The following is a 19,464-nucleotide window of genomic DNA, read 5'->3' as shown; positions in this document are numbered from 1 at the left end:
TACCCATATAGCCAACAGCCACTTCAAGATAGAAAACATTTCCATCACCCCAGAAATTTGCCATTCTCTTTTCTAGTCAATCACTACTATTACTACTAGAACCACCACCACCAACACCCCTCAACAACTTTCTAATTTCTCTCACTATAGGCAATTTTTGTCTGGTGTTAACCTTATATAAATAAAGTCATGTCCTATACACTTTTTTATTTTGGTATGGCTTCTTTGAATTAATTCTCCTTCTGTGAGATTCTCTCACTTGGCTTTATGCATCAACAATGAATTTCTGTTGTTTTTTCTTATGTAGTATTCACTTGTACAAATATAACAATTATGTTTATACTCTTCTCTTGAGACAACTCTGCTTTTGTAATTATGAATAATGTTGCGAGGAAATTCTTTAACAATTATTTTGTGGACATATGGTTTCATTTCTCTTTGGTGAATATCTTGGAGTAGAATTTCTGGAGCATATCCTGGGTAAACATTTAATAGAATAAGAAACGGCCAAAATTCAATTTCTTTCTCTTTTTTTAATGAATGGAATATTTTCTATAATCTCTCTAAAGATCCTTTACATGTGACCAGTAGATCAGAGCAGGAGAAAACTACTGACTCGTATAACAAAGCTAACTTCAGTCTCATCCTGGTAAATGTTTACCATCTGCCTTCTAGGACTAACTGGCATAAATAATCCCATCATAGCCACCAATTTCAGGCTACCAACATAACATTATCCAAGTCCCCAAACTCCTGAAAATTTCATAATCAGTCTTCTCGATGGAAGTCGACCTCAGTAACCCGTTGGATCTATTAGGTTATTTTAGGCAATGGGAAAAATAAAGTCAGGCAACTCACTACTAGCCTACCTCCTTCCCAAATTTCTCTGTGAGAATGAAATGGGGAAATACTAATACCAAATGCTAACTATATGGTAACATCTTAAATGCTTCAGATGCAATATCTCTGTAAGTCACCTAAAATACAATGTTAAGTCCATTTTTATTGAGGAGGCACACTTAACTGAAGTGCTTTTCCAAAGTCCCACACCTACTACCTCACAGAGCTAGCGCTTCACTCCAGGCATTCTAGCCGAACTTTATAGTGCATGCATGCCATTCTTCGAGAGACAACACAAGATTCGTTTTTGTCACCGAACTGTTACTTTGTCACTATTTAAAATCGTGATTAACTTATGTTTGGGAGAAAAATACCTGATCCGTAAATTGCTTAATTACATTTTATACAGGCTTTACAAATCCACCTAGCATTTTATTTGTGGGGGAAATAAAATGAGAGATTATAATTAAATACAAAGACGAATTTGATATATACATTCAAGCAATCGTGAGAAAAGAATGACTTTATATTGCATTCAAAAATAATTCAAGTTAAATTACCATGATCTTAAGTCAGTTCTAAAAATGTTTTGGAAAACTGGATAGAAGATGTATTTGCTTATTCATAAGATGTCTACGTATATAACAAATTGTTGCTTTGAATTATATACAGTGTGTGTATATTACACATATATACATGTAACACCTTTACTATAGAATAACAATTATGTCTCAAATGCACCAAAGTCCAGCTCATGGAAAAAACTGACACATCAGCTGTCTTCAGTAAAACTGACCCCTGAATGTCAAAGCCCCAACCAAGTCTGCCGTGAGCCTTCTAGATAAAGGCGGGAAGGGAACATTTAGCCTCGTCAAAAGGCCGTTGACCTCCAAGGTGCTCGTAGTAGTGAGGAGATAACCCTTCTAACCTTTCACTGCTTTGAGCCAGACGTCTAGGAAACTTCCCTGCACGCAGGAACCTTCGAGCAAAATTTCCGACACACACTCAGGGCTTCAAGCAGGAAGAGGGGAAAAAAAAAAAAAAAAGATTCGGAGAGAAGAGAGCGCCCACGGTGGCTGAAGGGGGACGAGCCGCGCGGCCGGCTGCAAGTTGATGGGCCAGTTCAGTGGGCCGAGAAGTTGCAGCCGCTAAGCTGGTACGTGGCTTTGTTGCACAAGCAGCGAAATAAGGTGGCTCGAGAATTGATGCAGGTCGTCCTGGCTTGCAAGCCCATTATGTGCGGCTTCCTGGGGTAAAGGGTCCTCAAAATCGTCTGTAAGAGATAGGCCAGCCTCCACCTCCGCTGCGCCATTGAGCGCCGAGGACAGCGCACCCCTCAGGCTGGAGCGGGGTCCGCGAGGTGTGGAGCCCCTGGACAAATACCTCCCCAGCATGTCCGAGATGGACGTCGTGTTTAACTCTGAGCCAGTCTGTTTCATCCAGTGTGAGGCTGTGATAGGGGAGGTGTCCCGGACAGCTTCGAGAAGAGCGCGCTGAAGTCTGGTGCAGGCGGAGTGGGGCTCAGCGGGCCTTAGGGGACCTCTGGTGTAGCTCGCAGCCTGGGGAGATGGGGGGAGATGGTGGAGAGGCAGGACGTGAGTGGCTGCTTCCTAAATATCTCTCCAGGGGCCCTTGCAAAATCGTTTATTTATTGGACGGGGGGAGGGGAGAGCAGCCCAAGCAGGTCCTTGTGGCCAGCACAGGGCTGGATCTCACCAACCCTGAGATGGGGACCTGAGCCAAAATCGAGAGTAGGTTGCTTCGCTGATTGAATCATCCGGGCACCGCTCCCAGTACCCTTCTCTTGCTGGGACCCAGAAGCCTCTCTTCTGCTGCCTCACCTTTCAGAGTGAGCTGTGGACTCAGGACCCTCAAACATTCCCTCCTTCCTCTTCCCACTTCCTGTTTCCCCCTTTCCCACTATCAGGAAATTAGGACCAAAACAGCTGCTATTTGGCTTTCACTCCCTGCCTTTGAAAGGTGATGATCACTCCAAATCTCCTCCCCTCTCTGAACCCTAAATACATAAATATGTCAGGTTAAAATAAAATGTTTTAGGGATTTTTCTCTTCTCCTTGCCCAGTATCTGACCTTCACCTCTCCCCTCACTGGAAGAGGGCTTCTGTGAAGTGAGAAGGAATTCCTTTTTCTACATCTGCCTCCCCCCTATACTCCCTTTATGGATGTAGTGGGGTCTCTGTACAGCACCAGGGAAAGAACAATATAGTTAAATTTTTCTAATCTTGACACTTTTGGGGAAGGAAGGGTTGGAGAAGGGCGGACTTTATGGGAGACTGGGCCCTGTCCCTCCTTCACTCCGTGTTCTGAGTAAGGCAGGAGCTTAGTGGGTGGAGCGGGGAAGTGTCTGACCTTATTTCCTTCCCTCTGACAAAAAAAAAAGGAAAAAGATTTCTGAGAGGATAAAATGTTTTATGTAAAAGGCATCATGTGGGAATGCCATCAGAGTCTCATTGAATTCTTCATAATAACCTAAATCTCCCAAAGCTGAAATCTGAGATACATTGTATTTATCCTTATACACATGAAATTAAATTCAGACTATGCAAAATTGTGCCCTTGGATTAAGTATTGCTTCACCATTTTAGCCCCACTTTTCTGCCTTCTTATACTTTCAGTAGCGATCTCTAAGTAGTCTTTGAGGTCAGAACCTTAAAAGACTATTTCTTACATGCAAAAACAATACTTTTCACATTTTAAAGTCTTACTCTTGTCACAATGTCAGCACGCTGTAAGAGGCATGATATTAATTAACATTTCTTCATACTGGAGGAAGCTCTCTTTCTCTCACATAGAACAAATAGGGCCTTCCTGCACAAACTGGCTTTACTGTATATCTAGTCTTTTTGTTTTATGTTTTTTTACTTTGTCAGAAGTGTAATGTGATTTGTATAGGCATAAAACATGCAGAGTTTGATTGATTGGAATTTTAAACCTAGCTCTGCCACTTCTTATCTAACCTTAAACAAATTATTTCAATGTTTTCACCTTCATATTTCTTGTATATGAGATATAAATATCATTGCTCTTTTGTTGTAATGTATATTTAAAGCATTCAACAATGCCAGGAACATAAGTAACAAAAGGTACATAATTAACATAAATTACATAAGTAACATAATTTACCAGTTTTTTACCTCCATTTTCTTTCTCAAGTTATTTAAGTTATAGCTTCTAATAAGATATAACTTCAGTGTCTTCATAATGTCAGTGATAAATATTTAGTTCTTATTTTATTCATGTAGTATGGTGTCCAAGTTCAAGGCATAAATTGACTGATCAAAACTACTTTAAGCCAAAACATATTGAACATTCAGTGCTATCTAGCCAGTTTTATATTCCTTCCTACTCTCTTCAATTTAAACTCCTTAACTAGGGGCGCCTGGATAGCTCAGTCAATTGAGCATCTGACTTTGGCTCAGGTCATGACCTCACATTTCATGGGTTCAAGCCCAATGTCAGGCTCTGTGTAGAGCCTGGAGCCCGCTTCAGATTCTGTGTCTTCCTCTCTCTCTGCTCCTCTTGCTCTCTCTCAAAAATAAACATAAAAAAAATAAAAAATAAGCTTCTTAACTTTAAATTTATGCAAACATGCCCAAACCTTGTAACCTTCCATTTCTGCCTCTAGCTTTCTATTCTCATACCTCTTCATATTTTTGAAATAGTGTCTTCTCTACTCCGTCTACTATTCCTACTTCTATCCAGGGCTTTGCTGGGTTATTTCTGAATTAGTGAAATAAATTTCTACCTGGCATACATGCTCCTAACTCACTCCATTGTCCACACTAATGGCAAGTAATATTTTTAAATTAATTAATCAAAAATAAAATTCCCATAGTTAAATTCTTTTCCTGATTCCTGTGAAAACTCCAAACATCTTCACATGAAACACAAACACTTTTCCAATCTAAAGTCTATCTTTCACTGTGACACCACCTCTCTACTACAGTGAGGGGCTCCATGTGCAATGGTCTCCTAGGCTTCCTGCATTCATGTGAGCCTGTATGTGCCCGAGATACTTCTTCTCCATTTCTTTGTTGCTAATTTTTACTAGAACTCCGTAACTCACCTCAGATGTTACTTCTTCTCTACTGCTCCTTCCACAATATTCCTGATCTCCTATGGGCCTTACTCTCTTGTGGCATCAACCACAATGGTGTGTATTGTTCTTATATTTTTGCCCCCTCGATAGACTAGAACCCCTTGATGGAAGAACTAACTAGAATACTGTTTGGCACATATGACGCCAAAACTGATCCCGGCCTCCTCTTCCTACACTCATGGCTACAAATAGAATTAATAGGTAAAGTGTGCTGAGATTACCATGTGCTGGACATCGTTCTAACTTCTTTTCACCCATTTATACCTCACTGTGACACTCTATATCGGGTACTATAACTGTCCCCCTTTGACAGATGAGGAAATGGAGACATAGAGACAAAAAAAAAAAAAAGTTGAAGTCATGGGCACAGAGCTAGTAAGTAGCATATCCAGAAGTCAAGTTGAGACGGTCTGACTTTGGAGCTTCAGAGTTGGTGTCTTAACCACTAAGAATTACTGCTCATAGCTGCTCCATTAACTTTTCTGAATAAATCGTTTTCCAAAATTGCAAATATGGTTGAAATAATCTATATCGTTGAGAACACACTTCAGTTATGTGAAATATTATATTGTTTTAAGTTAAGTTAGTTTCATAATAAGTTAGATATAGGTTAGAAATGTCAAATAAAAATTTGAACAGTATATAGAGAAGGCTGTTAATGAAGACAACGTTGGTTTTCATCTCCAAATACCTGCCCTAATATTTCAGAGAGCTAAATTAGTGATAAGAAAATAGGCTACATTATAAAGGCACGCGGGAAATTACTAGTGCTCATCTGAGGTGGTTTGGGGAGGGGGAAGCCTCACAGAGGAGATCATAGTTAGCTTGGGCGTATGTAATAAACATGTAAGGGGGAGAAAGCAAACAAGCAATTCAAGTTGACTAAAACACATGCATAGAAAAAGGGTGCTATGAAAACAGGTTCAATGTAAAAGGAAAAGAAGCTTGGCATGTTGAAAATACTGACGGTGTCAAAAGGAGTGATGGATAGTCCGAGAACAGTAGAGAAAGACAGGTTTGGGGATAAATTATGAAGAGTATTCCTAAAGACTCTACTAAGGAGTCTGCCCTGAAAACTATTTCAGGGAACAAAGTGAAAGGGTTTTCTTTTCTTTCTTTTTTTAAATGTTTACTTACTCTTTAAGAGAGAGACAGAGAGTTGAAAGTAGGGGAGGGGTAGGGAGAGGGAGACACAGAATCTGAAGCAGCCTCCAGAGCTGTCAGCACAGAGCCTGACAAGGGGCTCAGACTCAGACTGCGAGATCCTGACCTGAGCTGAAGGTAGTCGCTCAACAGACTGAACCACCCAGGTGCACCAACGAAAAGGGTTTTCAAGTAGCCTTTATTCACTTTTTTTTTCAAATAACTAGTTTACTGTCAAAAACACAAATACTTCTACAAGGAAAATAAATGAATCTGACATAATCATTTTTAACACCTTAGGGTATAGAGTATGTAAGTGTAGTAGTTCCAAATCAGAGTTCAAAATCTCTAGTATTAAGAAATGTAACTTTGTTTTCTTAAGCTAAAATGATTTCTATTTTTTGTCCCATTCTTCCAGAATGACAGGAATTCAGTTACAGACATGGGTTTTAAACCCTTCCTGGAATCATGACTAATCTCTGAAGTTTCAGAAGATATTTAGAAGAAGGGGCAATTTGATCCTCTACCCCTACTTTATAAAGCCCTCTCAATCCACACTCAAGCCTGGAACCCTACCAGATCCTTGTATCTTCCTGAATTTCTACCTTTGTCCCTTGCTAAGATTATAATTAAAAATATAATTATGTAAATGTGCAGTAACTTCTCTATCCATCTGGAATATAGTCTCCCTGAGATATGGAGCAGAATCTGTCTGTCCATCATTGTGACCTTGTACTTAACTCCAGTCATAGAGAGTTTTAATTGTTATATACATTTTTAAAAAATTAATAAATGAATTAAATGAAACCCCAGTGGTCAAACTTTAAGCAAATTACAGATCAGTGGGAGATTATTTCAGGACCGAAGTAATTTAATTCCCACCTATTTACTTTATGTTTCAAGAAAATTGTCTGACCCATTTATATGGTGAAATTTTATTGAAAAGTTACCTTTCCACAGAAACTGTGTCATATGCATAAATGACTAAGACGAGAAATGACCTGAAGAAAGACTGTCAGCCTCATTTATATAGCTGTGGAAATAAATAAAGATTGTCCAAATACAAAGAAATGATTACCTCAGAGTTTGCCGAGACAAAGGAATCAGCCACCGATACTTGGCAGAGACTTAGCGGTAATCAGGGCAATGAGAAAGCTATGGTGGAAAAAGAGTCAACATCACATGTGTTCTTATTAAAGGTTGTTGGCCAGGGGAAGCTAGGGGCAGACTAACTAGAAGCTCAGCATCTTACATGATTGGCTTGAGGAGCATATTTGGCTTTCTTTGGTTGGTCCTGAGTTGGAATGTTAGGGTAAAGATAGGGAAGCTGGTAGTCCGACTGAGTTCTGACTGTTTGGGGCTGATTGCTTGCAGAGGTTGTGATCTGCTTTCCTGGTTGGTTGCTATAGAGGTGGTTGGTTAGAGTTCTATTTTCATTTCATGCTTGGTCACTGTGCGTATTTATATTCAATTTCTCATAGCTCAAAACATATTTTTGGTTTTTTTAAATACTTTTTTGTCTTTATTTTATTTTGAGAGAGAGAGAGACAGAGAGTGAGCAGGGGAAGGGCAGAGAGACAGGGAGACACAGAATCTGAAGCAGGCTCCAGGCTCTGAGCTGTTAGCACAAAGCCCGATGTGGGGCTCAAACCACAGACTGTGAGATTATGACCTGAGCTGACGTCACCTGCTTAACCGACTGAGCCACCCAGGCACCCCACAAAATATATTTTTAAGGCAAGACTAGCTGAAAATGGTATTCCAGTCATGCTTTGTACATTTTATATTTAGTCATCAACCCATTTCAAAAATATTTGATAAACACCTATTTACGTTTGTTAACAGTGCTGGGGAGGAGGATATGATAATGAATGAGACAGGCACCTTTGTACAATGCCTGGTTTCACAGTTCTGACTTACCAGTTACACTGGTTCGAACCAGGACAGCTTCCCTCTTGTTTCACCCAACTATGAAAGCATATTAGATATTGTATTGAAAAACTTAGGTGTGTGCAAAACTTTTACATCAACTGAGTTCCAGTCAATGCAAGTAATTGAAAAAATCTGGTCCATAATGAAAAGAATTTATAAGCCTACATAACTACAACAGTCCTGAATCATTGCCGATTTCAAACATATTTTGACCACGGCTATGCTCCTGCTTTTCTGTACATTTTTTAAATTTTATTCTCCTATATTTGTCAGTTTCACATTCAAGCTGTCCTCAATCATATGGGTTAATGGCTAAAATAGTTTCATACCTCACATCTGTTCTGTATACCATACAGAAGAAATGAAATTTGTGTGTAACCAACTACACAAGAAAAGTCCATGGTTTGGATTGTAATCCTATATCAGTTTTCTCTTGCTGCTGCAACACATTACTACAGTGTAGTGGCTTTAAAATAACACAAATTTAGTCTCTTACAGTTCCAGAAGTCTGAAATCAGTTTCTCCGGGCTAAAGTCAAGGTGTCTGCTGAGCTAGTACTTTCTCAAAGCTCTGAGGAGACAGTGTGTCTCTTTGCCTTATTCAGTTTTTAGTGGCTTCTTCTAGTGTTTGCTGTTTGCATTCCATGACTTGGGGCCCATTTCTTCATCTCCAAGGTCTACCGTTCTAGATCTCTGCTTTCATCATCACATAACTTTCTCCTTCCTGTCTGACTCCTTCTCAGTACTTCTACTAAAAACTCATGCGATTATACCCCAGACCCAAGAGAATAAATGCAGGATAACCTCTATGCCTCAAATCCTTAATTTAATCACAAAAGCCAAATTTCTTTTACCATATAACATTCACAGATCTGGGGAATAAGGCTATGCATGTCTTTGGGAGGCCATTATTCAGCCTACCCCAGATCTCCAGCCTTGCTTTGTGCTAATGGAGATAGGCATGGTTAAAATCAATCACCAGGACAGGGGGACTGAGATTATAGAGCAAACTCGGGAGCTAGGAGTATAGTCAAACTTATTTCAACTGTATGTCTGCCCACTATCACAAGGTGGCTACACACTAGGAAGGCAGCAACTCTTGTCCATTTCTGCCATTCTCCTTAAAAGTAATGATAAAAGGAACATCCCTGGCTGTGCATGGATACCTAGGGGGAACTCCACTCAGAAAACTAGAGGGAAGCTGGGCACTGTACACAATAAGAACAGAATGGTTTCCAGAAAATACTCTCTATCACTACTTTTAAGGGAGAAACATCTGGCCTGAGGATGAATAATGGAAACAGGGAATTGAAAGTAAGAATGAAGTAAAGACAAGAAAGCAACTGGAGGAGCTAACAGGAGATAGGTAAGTGTAGAAATGGTTTTTTAAATAGGTGTGTGGTTTGAGGGGTAATGTAAATGTTGGAAGATGAGAAAAAACAAATTAACAACCTGGTGTTGATCTCCCAGTATTTACTGCTTAAAGTAACTTCAGCCAACCAATGTCCTGCTCTAGAAGACTAAGATAAAGTATTTCATAAAAGAAATGGATTTTTAACGTTTTTACCACGTTTAACTCTGGCAGTCAGTGCTTCTTGGTAACAGCTGTGATACTTGATTTTTAAAAAATAAACCGTGTTTTAAAAGTCTAAAATCTTCAAAGATATTATGAGAATTTGTTTTAATGTAAATTAGAGTTTTGCCTCTCCCCATCTCTTACAGAATGTAAGGAGCATGAAGGAAGAAATCAGTAGAATGTGTAAATAAGAAGAACATATTTTTTTAAGTTTATTTATTTATTCTGAGAGTGTACGGGAGCAGAGAGAGAGAGAGAGGGAGAGAGAGAGAGAAAGAGACTCCTAAGCAGGGTCTGCACAGTCAGTGCAAAGCCTGATGCGGGGCTCAAACTCACAACATGCCCTGAGCTGAAATCAAGAGTGGGACACTTAACAGACTGAGCTACCTAGGCACTCCAAAGAATAATACATTTTTAACTGCTATAGAAATGTATATGGAGACATTTACTTAAAATGATTCTATAAATTCTTAATTCAAAGTAATTATTTCAAACTAATTCAAAATGAGCCTTTTATTATAGGGAAAATAAATGATACTTTTTCCAGATAATTTAATGTCAAAATAAAGCTGCTTTAATTTTCATTTAGAAATGTTATCCTATAGGCTAATGCAACCAATTCTCAAAAAAAACACACCAATTTTCAAAATTAATAAAATAATACTTTCTTCATGAAAGTCCAACACTTGTTGAAAGTTTTTTTTTTGATATTCACTCAGTGAATATGACAGTTACCCAGGTCATAGTAAATGCTGTAGTTAAAGGGGCTTTTTTCATGTGGGCACCTCATATAACCAAGGGACAGACAGAATTTGCTGCCTCAACTTCCCCTCCTGGGTCTTACAGATACAAATGAATCAATTAGGTCAATTAACAAGAGAATGGGAAGAGAGGCCCGGGGAAGAGGCCAGGGGTTCTTCCCAATTAGGTGGAACTCTGTAAAAGTTTAAGAAATAAGGTTGTTAAAGCAAATGTGACAGGAATGAAGTAAAGAGGAAACAGGAGGGGAGGACCCAGAACAGGAGTCATAGAACTCATGTGTAGAAATCTGGAGATGGTTGTTAAGAAATGGGATGAATAAAATGGACATTGATGGGTTAAAACAAAAGTTATAATACAGTACTTCCCAACCTTTGATGTGCCAAAGGGATCCCCTGTTGGTCCTTCAACGTTAAAGGGCCCCAAACACATCTCTTTTCTAACCCCAATTTGAAGAAATTTAGAAGAGTTGTAAGGTAGAGATTGCTATGAAAACCTTGGCCAACAATCACTTATGACAGTGATTAGGCTGATAAAGATAAAGCCAGACAAAAGGGCCACGGCCCCTCTGCCCCATACTGGGGACCCAAGCCTATTTGCACAGGCGTAGGTAAATCGGTCGGGAGTAGCGAAGTTGTCAGGATTCCTTAATACAGATGTTCCAAGAACTGTGGTTCTCCCTGACTTGGACTACAATTGAATTGAGAGAATATAAAAAAAGATAATGGTTGATAGGATTCTGAAAGTTGGAATGTATAAGCAAGCTTTATGTAAAGAAGTTGTGTCTCCATTACCTGAATGTTTTGGGGGAATGAATATTATATCTGGCTGTGGAATACTTCCCCTGTCTAGTATTATAAATCCAAAACATGTGAATGAAGTCTTAACAGAGGCTACAATTAGGAAACGGAAGAGTTGATGTAAGAGTAAGAGTTGATGGAATTAAGGTAAAAAAAAATGTGTGGAGAAGTGGCTATGTGAGGTGGTTGAAAGGGTTTTATGTGAAGTCTCTTTTACCTGATTGTATTATAGAGACAGACATTGTATCTCACTGGGGAACATTTCCCCTACCTAGTACTAAAAAATAGAAGGCTTGTAGATCTGTCATTCAGGCAATGTTAATTGGACATGCTAAATGAGAACCAGTAAGACTGCCTGAGCCCACTTTGAATACAAGTTGGAGTGCTGGTAGGGACAAATTCTGTGTGCTAGCCCTAGGCGAAACATAGACGGGCTTATGAGCACCTCCCCAGCAATACTACTGAGATTTTGGATTTCCATCTGAGGGGCATTTACCATCTTGTTATTGGACATTATTAACTAAAGCTACCTCTATAAAGCAGATATAGAGTGATCTTAAAATCTGAAGTATCTATAATGTCTTGGATGATATCCTAGGAGGATATCAGTGCCCCCAAAACTCCACAATGAAATTCAAATGATTTATACAGGGTCATGCTCCCTGGGGAATGCAAGGAAGAGATACAGGGAGGCTCTTTCCCCCTGGCCTGACTCTGCACGTGCATGAAAAGCTGCTGGATTTTATTAACATGGACAGTGCCCTATAAACAGCTCTCAACTGACCAAAAAGAATTGGCAGTTCCAAGGTTAATGGACAATATCCAATATAGAAGGCTACTGCTCTGAGTGAAGAAAGTAAAAGCAAATCAGCTTGGTGGGTTGAATTGCATGCTGCTTTGCCCACAGTGATGGAAGAATCAGAGTTGTAAAATCTCCTATGTGTGGGTTTTTACCAGGAGGTGCTCAATGGCCTAGTCCTATGGTCAGGTAGGAAGGCAATGAAAACTTGATCTAATAAAGAGGAGCACAGCCCTATGGAAATCACTGGGAATTTGAGGAGTACATTAAAGTAGGACAAGTTGATGCCCATCAGAAGTATCTCCTCTCAGGTTCGGAAGGTGATTGGAATTAACAAGCAGATATGACTGGGTACTTACTAAAGGTGGCCACCTGGATCCATGAAATGAGTGAAGCTGGTGATACTGGAGCAATGCAGAGATGGGCTGAAATTAAACCTATCCCTCTTGCACCCTCTGAGGCCAAAAATGCCGACAATAACTGTTCTGTCTACCAAGAGAGACAGACTGCTGATGCTCTGTGGCTGATCCCCTGGTAGAAAAAGGCCTTGATCACAGCTGGCCAGTGAGGCTGATACCAGTGGCACTGGGTGATACAAATGAGTCCTGATAGGATTAGACACTGACTCTGCACTGGGCTTTCCTTCCTTCATGTAGATGTAAATGCTGCGTATAATGAAAGATCTGGAACAGAAGATGCTGTACCAATTGGATGGTGGACCATCATTTCTGCAGACCAGGGAACGGATTTACAACCCACAGTGGCCAGCAATGGACAGAGATAGCCTCCTCACAGTAATGGTTTTAACAGATTTGGAATGGGCAATTAAGACATTGGTTGTCTAAAACAGGGAGATAAAATCATGAAGGGCTGCACACTTATCTTCTTGAGTGTGTGCTCACACTGAACATGAACATGATTGGGGCTAAAGGAATGTCCTCCCTGGATAGATTCCTCTGTGTTTCCGATGGATCTGAAGAGGGGGTGAGCAAGGAAGCTGGTGGTTTTTCTTCCCACATCACTACAGCTTCTCCCCACTGCCCCTCACCCCCCGCCCACTTGCTGCACCGGTTGTGGGACTACAGGGGCTGGGAGCAGGGATGATTCCTAGTCAAGAAGCTGTAACTAGGGTCGTCTGGGTGGCTCAGTCGGCTAAGCCTCTGACTTCGGCTCAGGTTCATGGGTTCGAGCCCCGGGTGGGGCCCTGTGCTGATAAAGTCAGAGCCTGGAGCTTGTTTCTGATTCTGTGTCTCCCTTTCTCTCCGCTTCTCCCCCTCTCATGCTCTGTCTCTCTCAGTATCAAAAATAAACAAAAATATTTTTTTTAAAAAAGTAACTTTTTAACCCTTTTGTCAGAATTTCTAAGAGCCGGATGGGGCAGGATGTATCTTCACTGTATCTGGCAAAATTGGGGTTAACAATAACCCACTAGTTCTGTACATAAGCAACCTATCCCTGTCTGAATAGAAGTGAACTGAGGAGAGGCACCTGGATGGCTCCTTCACTTAAGTGTCAGACTCTTATTTCAGCTCCGGTTATGATCTCATGGTTCCTGGGTTTGAGCCCCATGTCACACTCCCTCATGCTCTCTCTCTCTCTCTCTCACTCTTGCTCTTGCTCTTGCTCTCTCTTCCAAATAAATAAATAAATAAATAAATAAATAAATAAATAAAACAAAAAAGAAAGAACTGAACTGAGGAGAAACTTGCTAGAATAGTGTTGCCATGTGCTTGCTACACCAGCACGGTGGCAAACCTAACATCCCTTTCAAGGGTGGAAAAGTTTGAGTGTACATGCAGAGAGGGAAAACTAATAGCTGTGGGTAAAGGAATGAATAAATAAATGTAATGAGGTAAATCTAGTTTTACACTAACACCTCAAAAGAGGCGCAGAGCAGAAGATGATAATGTCTCTTAGCTCAATTCTACTGGATGCTGAAAGGGGGAAGCCATATATTGCTGATACCACTCTTGCTTCTAGAACTGGACAGTTGAGTACAGCCTGCAAACCCGAGTGATATTGCTCTGGGAGACATTATAAAGTACATTGATGAACTTGAACTCTTAATTACTAAATAGAATGTAGCAGTGGGTCACACAGAGAGTCGGGACACTGAGGCTTTTCTTTCCAGGAAGCAGCTTTTTTTGTGCCAGCACAGGCTCAACGGGCTAAGACCCAAAAGGCTGAGCCCCTAGTGCAATGGGGGGGTTGCCTTTTGTACAGTTTTTGCTCCTTTGTGTCCTGTACATGGTAACATACAATCTGAATGGGAGGTCTATGTTACAGAGTCCTGAGGAATGTCCTGCATGTACACATAGCCAGGTTCCCTTCCTTTGTCTTGAGGTTTTCACCACATTCCTTATGGAGGGACTCTATCCCAAAAAGTCTGGTAATGTGCCAGTATCTTTTGACCAAGAATTCTTTCTTGGTCGTCAGCTCCAGACCACCGCCACCACTCCAAAAACCTCATCAGATAGCATTACTATATCTGTTGTATAAATGATACATGGTAATACTCTGATAGGTACGACCGTTCTGCTATAAGGAATCTTTCTTTGAAGACCAGATGGTGGACTTCAATATTATGATATAAAATATATATACTTGGTGATTCATAAGAGCAATGTGAGCATCTTTTGTTAAAATGTTTTGTCTCTTGCCATCAGTTTCTCAAATCACTTCAAAGGCATAAAGTGAAATGAATGTATGTTATTCATAACAAGCCCTTATCATCACACCCGCATTTATATTAATGAGGTGACTTTTGGAAAGTACCTAAGGATGGGGGCTGGTTGCCAGGGGAACCAACTGTGAATAGACAATTGGAATTTTCAGTAACACTGTGTCCCCACCCCCAATTTCCCAGAAGGTGGGAAGGACCAGAGGTTGAAGTGGTCAATGATTTAATTAATTACACTTATGTAAGAGACACTCTAGAAAAACCCAAAAGGATTGAGTTTGGAGAGCGTCCAGGTCAATGAATATAGGTGGAGATTAGAGGAGACTGGCTTGCTCAGAGCGCACGGTGGCTTGGCATGCTTCCCACATACCTTGCCGGGTGCCACTTTTACCTCTGGCTGTTCCTAGTTGTATCCTTGTATAAGAAACCGGTAATTTGTTGAGTAAAATGTTTCTCTGAGTTCTGTGAGCCAGTCTAGCAAATTAATCAAATCCAAGGAGGGTCAGTGGAAACCTTACTTCTAGGGAGTCGGTAAGAAATACAGATTAAGAATCTGGATGTGGGATTGGTAATCTGAATTGGAGGGAATTGTTGGAACCTTCCATTTGTAGCCAACTGGCCAGAGGTACAGGTAACCTGAGCTTGAGGTTGGCATCCATGATGGATGCCTCTCTAGTGGAACTGAACCCCTTACCTATGGAATCTGATGCTATTTCTGGGTTGGTGTGGGGATTTCCCAATTCCACATTGGAATTGGGTGCAGAGCTCATTAACTATAGAGTATATCCCTGCTTTTAATGGTTCACAATGTATATTATCATATTTTGGTATCTGAGACATTAAACCTATTTAACTTTATTTAAACCATGATTTCCCAAAATAATTTCTGCCTGAGATACTTTTTTCCTCTCACACCTCATAGAACTCTTAATCATAAGCTATCTTTTAGATTTGGCTGTGACCTTCCCTCCATTTGACAGTCTTCTTGACTTCAGATGCCTCAAAAAATAATTACATCTTCCAGATGCTTGACTTCTGGAGCCATGATCTGGGTGTGGAGAAGAGCTGGATGACTCCAGTTTTCACCCTTCTTTTCCTGGTCTCTCACATGCTCTGTGGCTGCATTCCTGCTCACTAGCTCACTGGGCAATAAACCTAGCTTGGTAGATTAGGGGAAGAATATGGATCACAGAGGTAATATTCTTTTCTCCAAATTTAGTGTAGCATTTAGGTAACTACCTTCTGAGCTGGAAGGGAAGAATAAAAATTAATAATTGTTGTCTACTGCTACGCTTGCTCTGGAATCCGTGTCTCATAAAAGCCAGAGCCAGCACATTTAAAGTAAGAGAGGCAGAGCTATGGCTACTTTTTACTACTCTAATTTAGTTTCTAAACCAAAAGCAAATAACACATTTTTTAGGACATGTAAACATTAGTGTACTGTGAGAGTATCATTACTGGGGAGAAAAATGAAAAAACGATATAAAGAAAGTAAAATAAACCAACTCAATTAGGTTTCAGAACAGCTTTTCATTTCTATAGGCAAGCATCCATCAGACGCATAAAAAGTGGGGAACACATAAACAAAAGTGCATGCACAAAATAGGAAGACTTGAGTTCTAAGCAGTTTAGCCAGTACTCTTTGCTCCAAACAGACTTTGGGCAAAGGATCTTTTGAAATATCATGGAGGTATTTCACTTTTTAAAAATATTAAGTGAACATTTACCTAACAATTTTTATTCTGGTTTCCCATATGAATAGCTTCTTAACTCCTGTGCTGTACAAACTATAAAATCAAGGTCTTCAGTGTTCCATTAAGCTGCTTTCAGATTTATATTGTATAGTCTATATATTAATTGCAATCTCATAATTACTAAGGTATAACTAGCTATTCAAAGAATGTTTACAGAAAGGTCTGGGTACGTCGGTGTGGCTCAGTGGGTTAAGCATCCGACTTCGGCTGAGGTCATGATCTCACGGTTCGTGAGTTTGAGCCCCGCATCAGGTTCTGTGCTGACAGCTCAGAGCCTGGAGCCTGTTTCAGATTCTGTGTCCCCGTCTCTCTCTGCCCCTCCTTGCTTGCACTCTTGTCCCTCTCTGTCTCAAAAATAAATAAACATTAAAAAAAATTTCAAAAAGTCTGAATACTAGAAAATTAAGATATGGAACCAAGAATATGAGGACTACTCATGATAAAAATTCCTGAAGTATAATTAATTCCTACTTGTATGAAAAAAAGATAATTTATACATCCAAAACTAGAACTATTTTTAATTAAAAGGTTGAAGAATTCTGAGAAACTTATCAAAGAATAAAATTTACAAGTCCCAAAGGCAAAGTCCAGAAAGACTTCTTGAAGATAAATCTCCAGCTAAGAGATCTTAAAATTGGTAAATTATTTGTAGACACTGATGACATGAGGCCTGCTTGAGATTCTGTCTCTCCTTCTCTCTGTTCCTCTCCCATTTGTGCCCGCTCTCTCTCTCTATCTCAAAATACATAAATGAATAAGCATATATATATATGCATGTATATATATATTATTATTATTTTAATTGGAACTAGTTGGAAAAAAAAAGGGAGAGGACACTGGCTGGCTCATTCCACAGAGCATACAACCCTTAATCTCAGAGTTGTGAGGTAAGACCCATATTAGGTACAGAACCTACTTAGAAAAAATTAGAAAATAAAAATTTAAAAATATTGGAAGTAGGGGTGCCTGAGTGGCTCAATCAGTTAAGCATCCAAGTCTTGATTTTAGCTCAGGTCAAGATCTCAGGGTTCATGAATTCAAGCCCTGCTTGGGCTCTGTGCTAACAGCAAGGAAACTCCTTGGGATTCTGCTCTGCCTTCCCTTCTCTTTTTCAAAATAAGTAAATAAAACACTTTACAAAAAATTAGAAATAGTCTAAAAACAATGTATTAGACGACATCAGTTATAAATTGAATACATTAGGGGCACCTTGGTGGCTTAGTTGGTTGGCCCTCCCACTTTGGCTCAGGTCATGATCTGGCATTTCCTGGATTCGAGACCCGCATTGGGCTCTGTGTTGACAGCCCAGAGCCTGGAGCCTGCTTCAGATTCTGTGTGACCCCTCTCTCTTCCCCTCCCTTACTCATGCTCTGTCTCTGTCTCTGTCTCTCCCTTAAAAATAAATAAATAAACATTAAAAAAATTTTTAATTGAATACATTAGTGCATACACAAACACACATATACATACATTTATACATATGACCACATTTATCCAGCTCTTTACAGCTGTATAGTTTTCTGCTTGATTATTTTTTAACTGATCACTGCTGCATGATTTTTGTATGCTATGGATTGAATTGTGTCTCCCCAAAACATATGTGGAAGTCCTCATCCTTTATACCTGTGAATGTGACTTCACTTGGATATATAATCTTTGCACATGTAATTAAGATGCAAATTAAGATGAAGTCATAGTGGAATAGGGTAAGCCTTTAATCCAATATGACCAGTATCCTCATAAGAGAGAAGAAGGGTGCCTGGATGACACAGTCAGTTGAGCATCCAGCTTTGGCTCAGATCATGATCTCATGGTTTGTGGGTTCAAGCCACGCATCCAGTTCTGTGCTGGCAGCTCAGAGCCTGGCGCCTGCTCCAGATTCTGTGCCTCCTTCTCTCCTTCTGCCCTTCCCCTGCTTGTGCTCTTTCTCAAAAATAAATAAACATAAGAGAAGAAGAAGAAGAAGGAGAAGAAGAAAGAAGAAGAAGAAGAAGAAAGAAGAAGAAAGAAAAAGAAGGAGAAGAAGGAGAAGGAGAGACACACAGGAAGTATGCCTTGTGAGGATCGAAGCAGATATTACAGTGATACATCTATAAACCGAAGACTGACAAGGATTGCCAGCTGTCATCAGAAGCTTGAAAAGAAGACAGGGAACAGATTCTCCAATGGAACCCTCAGAAAGACCCAACCCTACTGATCTCTTGATTTCAGACTTCTGTCTTCCAGAACTGTGAGACCATACATTTCTGTTGTTTTAAGCCACCAATTTAGTGGTACTTATTACAGTAGCCCTAGAAACAGTATGTGGCCTGAGACATATGAAAATTTCATAGAACTTCATGGCTATTGTTGTTAATCCTAATGTAATTTAAAGGATCAAGTTTATGATTTTATTCAAAATGTAGGTATTACATTTTTATCATAGTAGCAAATGATTAAGGATTTTTCCTTTTTACCTAATGAGAGGGACATATTCTTTTTTAAAATGCTTAGTTATATATTTTGAGAGACAGAAAGAGAAACTGAGGAGGGGAGGGGCAGAGAAAGAGAGGGAGAGAGACTACCAAGCAGGCTCAACATTGTCAGCATGGATCCTGACTTGGACTCAAAGCCATGAACTCTGAGATCATGACCTGAGGCGACACCACGAGTCTGACGCTTAACCAACTGAACCACCCAGGTGCCCTGGAAGGGATATATTCTATAACATGTTTTCCTCATGATGAGAACATCAAGTAAATGATCCTAATAACTTTTAGAACCAGATATGAACTGTAAAGGACTGAGCAGAGATTTTTGAGGTCAGTAAATATGTCTCTGAGTTCATGTTTGGCTTTTTCTAAGCCGTGCTCAATTAGGTAAATCTTTATGAGTTTCCCGTCCCTCATCTGACTCATTTACATTGTTGACAAGATAAATTATATCAGGTTAGTAAGATACCTGTGAAAGTATCAACATATTATGATTTTTCTCCCCATTTTTTCCAGTAAAGAAAGTTAGGAAAGTAAACACCTTTATTCTTAATGTGGCGGGGAAAAATGCTGCTTTAACATTTCGACTCA

Source organism: Suricata suricatta, chromosome 4 (genome assembly GCF_006229205.1).
Source record: "Suricata suricatta isolate VVHF042 chromosome 4, meerkat_22Aug2017_6uvM2_HiC, whole genome shotgun sequence".
In the NCBI taxonomy this organism is placed as follows: Eukaryota; Metazoa; Chordata; class Mammalia; order Carnivora; family Herpestidae; genus Suricata; species Suricata suricatta.
This window is presented reverse-complemented; position numbering follows the sequence as displayed.